Below are 6,811 nucleotides of genomic sequence, written 5' to 3'. Positions count from 1 at the left end.
AAATGATCCCAAAAAGTATAGCCTTAACCCAAACCTGTTGGAAGTCAGGACCTATATGATCTACCTTTTCCCCTGAAGGACCCGGCCCCAAATGGCCGATTTAAATTTACCCCAAAACCATATTGGTTTCGGTTTTTTCTTAAAACTTTTCGCTAAAGGTATTTTATATTTCCTATTTTTTGATACTTTTAAGGGTTTTAAGGACGCTTTTCCAAATTACCCAGGTTGCATCATGCACAAGATGACAACAATTACACCACCACCCCCGCCAGGTGTTTTGGGGCCTTTTTTCATAAAAAAACTATCAGGAAAATTAAACTAGAATTTTTTATAGGATCTGGGCCCGAGTTTTTCCCAATCCCCTAAATAAACCCAGGGGTTCGAGGGCCCTAAATTTAACCCTCCCCGATCCTTTCCCATAATTCCCAAACCCAACAAAAAAGAAAAAAGAGCTTTTCCCGCAGCAAAAAACAAAAAAAAATTTCCCACACTGCCCACTGCATCCGCTGCTTTTGGGGGGAACCCTTCTAAGTAAAAAATATGAAAGGAAAAGGAAAAAGTGGCGCCCTTTCTTTTCCCCCTGGGGAAATGTGAAATTTGTCTGTCATTTCTTTTGTTAACAAATCGGTTCAGATAAAACCTTTCCCCCTTTTAAAAAAGATGCATGAAAATTGTGTTTTTTTAATTTTTCTATTCAGGGAAAACTAGGAAAAAAACCCAAGCTACACAATTCCATCAAAGGCGGACGTGTTGCAGTTTATGAATACAAGGGGAAAAACCTTTGTATCAAATTGGGGGAAAAAAACCATTTTAAAATTTTCAGCAGCCCAGATTAAAAAGAAAAAAGGGAAAAGGGAAAAAAGGTGGGAAAGGAAAAAAAAGGGAAAAACATTATTGAAAAAAAAAATTGGCGGGGAAAAAATTGAACAAACTTAACTTGATAAAAACCTAATTCCCCCCCGGGGAGCACATAAAGTTCTATCTCACGTTAGCCAAAGCTTTTTAATTTTTATTTCACCCCCGTTTTTTCAAAAAGACAAAAAAAAAAATGACAACCCCATCAAAAAAAATACTTTCTGAAAAAAAACCAATAACAGCTGTTCATGGCGAAAAAATTTTTATTTGAAAAGGGGTTAAAAAAATTTGGCCCAAAACAATGGACCATTAGTAGGGAGCAAAAAACAACAAACCACTCAGAGAATTTTTCCCTTCTTTCTGCTTCCCAGAAAGCGATCATCAAACGTAAAAAGTAGTCTTACAGACAAACCACTTTTGCCAACCCCACGCCAGAAGAAACAAAGTCAATCTTCATCGTGGGTAGCGAGCCCAAGCACTTCAGAAACACATTTTTGGGAACAAACTATAAAATGATCCCTAAAAGTATACCCTTTTAACCCCAAACCCTTTTGGAAGTCAGGACCTATATGATCTACCTGTTCCTGAAGGACCCCCCGGGCCCCAAAGGGCCCGATTTAAATTTACCCCTTACTGCATATTCGTGTTACGGTCTTTTTTTTAAAAAACTTTTTCCTAAGGTATTATTATAGTCTCCTTAGTTTTTAACTTTTTTAGAAAGCAGTTTTGGGGAGATTTCCAACCCAGGTTGCATCATGCACAAGATGACAACAATTACACCACCACCACCGAAGGTGTTTAAAGGGGGGCCTTTTTTTTCATAAAAAAACTATCGGGAAAAAATTAAACTAGAATTTTTGTATGGGACCCGGGCTGATTTTTCCAATCACTAAATAAATCAGAGAGTGCTTATGTGCACCGGGGTAACCCTACCCGATCCATTCATAAATTTACCAAGGGGAAAAGAAAAAAGGGGCATTGGTCTGCAGCTTAAAAAAAAAAAACAATTCCACACTGCCTTTAACCACCCGGGCTGTTGTCGAAAACCCCCTTCAAAGAAAACAAATATGAAAGGAAAAGGGGAAGGGAATTTAACCTTCTTTCCCCGTGAATGACCTGCCCTGTCTTTTTCAAAACCGGTTAAAATAAACCCTTTCTTCCCCAAAAAAGATGATAAAATTGTGTATTTTTAATTTTCTATTACGATATTTGGGAACAAAACAAAATTTAACAATTCCATCAAAGGCGGACGTTTTGGGAGTTTATGAATAAACGAAAGGAAAACTGCTTATCAAAATTGGGGGAAAAAAACCATTTAAACATTTTCAGCAGACCAGATTGAAAAGAAAAAACAGGGCAACGGGAAATTTAAAAAAAGGTGGAAAAACGGAAAAAGGAAAAACATTATTGAAAAAAAGAAATTGGCAAAAAAATTGAACAAACTTAACTTAAAACCCCTAATTCCCCCCGGGGGAACATTAAAGTTCTATCTCCGTTACCCAAAAACATTTTAATTTTTTACTTGGGCAGCGTTTTGTTCGGGAAGAAAAAACAAAAATGCACAACCCCAAAAGATTTTTTTAAAAAGAAAACAATGAACAGCTGCATTATAGTTTAAAAAGATTTTATTTCGACGGGGGTTTAAAAAATTTAAAACCCCAAAACAATGGCCCATTAGTATGGAGCACAAACAAAAAACCCACTCAGAGAATTTTTCCCTTTCTTTTCTGCTTCTCCAGAAGAGAACGATCATCAAACGAGAAGTAGTCTTACAGACAAACATTTAAATATTGACCATCACCTCAGAAAAAAACAAAGTCAATTTCACTGGGTGGGAGACCAAAACTTCAGAAACACTTTTTTAAGGAACAAACTATAAAAATGACCCCAAAAAAGTATAGTTTTAATTAAACCTTTTGGGAAGTCAGGACCTAATGATCACCTGTTCCTGAAGGCCCAGGGGACCCAAAGGGCCCTTTTAAATTTACCCCTCCATTTTTAAATATTAGGTTTTCCCCCCTTTCTTAAAACTTTTCGCTAAAGGTATTTTTATCTGCCTATTTTTTACTTTTTAGAGAAGCATTTTTAAGGACGCACCATTACCCGGGTTTTGATCATGCACAAGATGACAACAATTACACCACCCCCAGGGTGTTTAAATGGGCCTTTCTTTCATAAAAATTTATCAGGAAAATTAAACTAGAAAATAGGATCTGGGCGGAGTATTTCCAATCACTAAAAAATCAGAGAGTTGCGTTTGCACCCAAGTAATTCTCCCGTTTTCCTTTCCCAAATTACCAACGAAAAGAAAAAAGAGATTGGTCTGCAGTTTAAAAAAACAAAAACAATTCCACACTCCCTTTCCTGCATCCGCTCCCGTGTGGGGAAAACCCCTTTTTTAACAAATATGAAAGGTAAGGAAGAAGTGGGCGCCTTTCTTTCCCTTAAATTGACCTGTCTGTTTTCTTTAAATAAAAACCGGCCCAGATGAACCTTTTTACCCAAAAAGATGAAATGAAAATTTGTTTTTTTAATTTTTTCTATTCCCGTATACGGAACAAAACTAAGCCACAATCTCCAAAAAAGGCGGAGGGACAGAATGGGAAAAACAACGAGGGAAAACGGGGTTGTATAAAATTTGGAGGGAAAAACCTTTTAAAACTTTTTTTCAGCAGACCAGATTGAAAAAAAAAAAACAAACAGGTTAAAAGGGTTTTGGAAAAAGGAAAAAAAAAAAAATTTTTTGAAAAAAGAAATTAAATTAAAAATTTAAAAAAACCCAAATTCCCGGAAACAAAAATTCTTTTCCCCCTTAAAAGTTTTTTTTTAAACCTTTTTTCCCCCAAAAAAAACCCCAAAAAAAGTACTTTTGAAAGAAAAAAAAAAGTGCTTCTCTTAAAAGACTTTTATTTCGAAAAAAAAATTAAGAAAAAAGGGATTTTTAAATTAAAAAAACAAAAAATGGAAATTTTTTTTTTTTCCCAAAAAAAAACAAAAATAAACTTTAAAAAACAAACATATATAAAACCTGGAAAAAAGAAAAAAAAAATTTTTAAAGGCCAAAGATTTGAAAAAAGGAAAAAAATTAAAATGACCCAAAAGAATTTTTAAAAAAATGGGAATAATTTAAGGTTTCCCCGCCCCCCGGGGCCCCCAAAAGGGGTTTAAAATTTTACATAAAAAATTTTTACCCCCTTTCAAAAAACACCAAAAAAAAATTATACTCAAAGTTTTTTTTTAAAAAAAATTTAAACCTTTTCCACTTGGGTTTATAAAAAGTACAAAATTAAAAAACCCCCCCAGCCGGTTTTTAAATGGGGCCCCATAAAAAACCCCCTTTTTTCAGAAGGGGGATCTAGGCTGAGATTTCCAACCAAAATAAATCAAAAGGAGGCCCCAAGAAATCCCCGCCTTTAAAAAAAAAAAAAAAGGGGAAAAAATTAAAAAACAAAAAACCAACCCCCTTTGACCCGGTTTAAACCCTTCAAAAAAAAAAAAGGTAAAGGAAAGAATCCCTTTCCCCCGAATTCCCCCGTTTTTCTTTTTTTAAAAATTTAAAATTTTTCCCAAAATTTTTTTAAAAATTTGATTTTAATTTTCTTTACGTTCAAAAAAACAAACCCAAAACCCAAAAGGGGAAATGGGCTTTTTTAATAAACATGGAAAATTATAAATTGGGAAAAATTTTAAAATTTTTTCACAAAAATTAAAAAAAAAAAGGGGGAAAAAATTAAAAATGGGAAAAATAAAAAAACATTTTGAAAAAAAATTGGGGAAAAAAAAAAAAACAACTTGATCACCTTTTCCCCTTTTGGGAGACTTTCTATTACTTAAAAGTTTAAATTTTTTTTGGGGCCCCCCTTTTTTAAAAAAAAAAAAAAAAATTTTCAAACCCCTCAAAAAAATTTTCAAAAAAACAAAAAATGATTTATTTAAAATTTTATTTACAAGGAAAAAAAATTAACCCCAAAACAATCTTTAAAAAAAAAACCCCCCTCGAAGTTTTTTTTTCCTGTTTTCCCCAAAAGGAAAAACTTTAAAAAATTTTAAAGAGCTTAAGAAAACAACAAAATAGTCGAAAAAAAAAAAAGGGGAAACTTTTTGGGGTAAAAAAAGATTGGGGAAAAATTTTTAAAAAAAAATAAAAATCCCAAAAAAAAGTTAAACCAAAATTTTTAAGCAAACCTTTTCACCTTTTTTAAGCAAAAAAAAAAAAACCCCTTTTAAATTTTTAAAAAAAAAACTGTTAGGGTTTTTTAAAACATTTCAAAGGGAATTAAGCCCAGGAACTTTTGAAAAAAGGAAACCCTTTTTTTCCCCCCCCAAAAAACAAAATTACAAACCCCAAAAAAATTTTAAAATCCCTTTTCTTTAAAAAAAACAAAAATTAAACTAAATTTTTGTAAGACGGGCTAATTTCCAAACAAATAAAAAAAGGGATGCCTAAAATTTTTGGCCACCATATATTACCCCAAAAAAAAGGGCGGGGAAAAAAAAAAAAAATTTTTTGTTACGCCCCCCCTTTGTGAGAATTTTAAAAAAATTGAAATTTAAAAAGGGTGGCGCCTTTCCCTTCCCGTAATTCCCCGGGATTCCCCCCGGGTTAATGCCCCCCTTTTAAAAAATGAAAATTTGTTTTTTTAAATTTTTTTCAGAAAAGGAAAAAAAATAAGAAATTCCCCCCGGGGTTTTTCCCCTTTTAATAAAAGGAAAAAATTTAAAAAAATTGGGGGAAAAAAAAAAAAACCCCCGCCTTAAAAAAAAAAAGGGCCGGAAAAAAAAAATTTAAAGGAAAAAAAAAAAAATTTAAAAAAAAAATTTTTAAAAATTAAAAACCTTAATTGTAACAGTAATTCCCCCCCAAAAAATTTTTACCCGAAAAGGGTTTTTTAAATTTTTTTAAAATTTTTAAAAAAAACAAAAACAAAAATAAAAAAAAATTTCTGAAAGAAAAAAAAAACCTTTTTTAGCAAAAAAAAAGGGGACAAGGTTAAAAATTTCCCAAAAAAGGAAATATGGAAAAAAAAAAAACCCCAAAAAAACTTTTTTTTTAAAAGCATACCGGGGAAAAACTTCAGACAAACATTTTATCCTTTCCCCCCAAAAAAAAACCCTTTTATCGGGGAAAAAAACCAACATAAAAAATTTCAGGAAAAAAAAAAACCCCAAAATATACCCTTAAAAACCCTTTGGAAGTAATAAATTTTACCTTTGGGGCAACCCAAACCTTTTTAAATTTCCCCTTCTTTTCTTTCCCCAAAACTTTTCCCCAAAGGTAATTATAGCCCTTTTTAAATTTTTTTTAGAAAGCATTTTAAGGACGACCAAACATTCCCGGGTTTCCAAGAGACAACAATTACCCAACCCCCCAAATTTGGGGGTTTTTTTTTAAAAAAAAACTTCGGAAAAAACCCCGGGGGTTTTAAATTTTACAAAATTTCCCCCAAAAAATAAGGGTTCACATTTAAGTAATTCCTGTTTTTTCCCCAAAAAAAAGGGGAAAAGCATTGGCCCCAAGTTAAAAAAAAAAAACCCACATCCCACCACCCCGGGGTTAGCCCCTTTTTTAAAAAAAAAAAAAAAAACCCCTTTTTTCCCGGGAAATCAGCTGTATTTCTTTAACAAATTTCAGAGAATTTTCCAAAATAATGAAAATTTTTTTTTTAAATTTTTCTTTTACGAAAGGGGGCCCCAAAAAAACCCAAAAAATACAATTTGCTTTTAATCCTTTAAAACTCTGTACAAATTGGGGGAAAAAAAAACCCTTTTCGAGACCGTTTTTAAAAAAAAAGGGGGGAATAAAATCAAACAAAAAAAGGAAAAAAAAAAAAAATTCAAAAAGAAAAATTTAACATAACACCAACCCCCCAAAAAATTCTTTAAAAATTTTTAAACTTTTCAGGTTTTTGGAAACAAAAAAAAGCAAACCCCAAAAAAAAAAAGAAAGAAAAAGAAA

At 32.3% G+C, this 6,811-nt stretch overlaps 1 non-coding gene and 1 pseudogene across 1 annotated transcript; both read right to left on the bottom strand.

The window, feature by feature from the left end:
* Nucleotides 1-1,188: 1,188 nt before the first annotated feature.
* LOC120522652 lies at nt 1,189-1,390 on the bottom strand (annotated as a pseudogene).
* A 1,163-nt stretch (nt 1,391-2,553) lies between these two features.
* Nucleotides 2,554-2,760, bottom strand: LOC120522653. The gene has a single exon (XR_005632461.1). It is a non-coding gene; the product is annotated as a small nucleolar RNA U3 (small nucleolar RNA).
* Between the last annotated feature and the right edge of the window lie 4,051 nt (nt 2,761-6,811).

Source organism: Polypterus senegalus, unplaced genomic scaffold (genome assembly GCF_016835505.1).
Source record: "Polypterus senegalus isolate Bchr_013 unplaced genomic scaffold, ASM1683550v1 scaffold_7401, whole genome shotgun sequence".
Classification (NCBI taxonomy): Eukaryota; Metazoa; Chordata; class Cladistia; order Polypteriformes; family Polypteridae; genus Polypterus; species Polypterus senegalus.
Note: the sequence above shows the minus strand (reverse complement) of the source record. Positions and strands in the feature narration are given on the sequence as shown.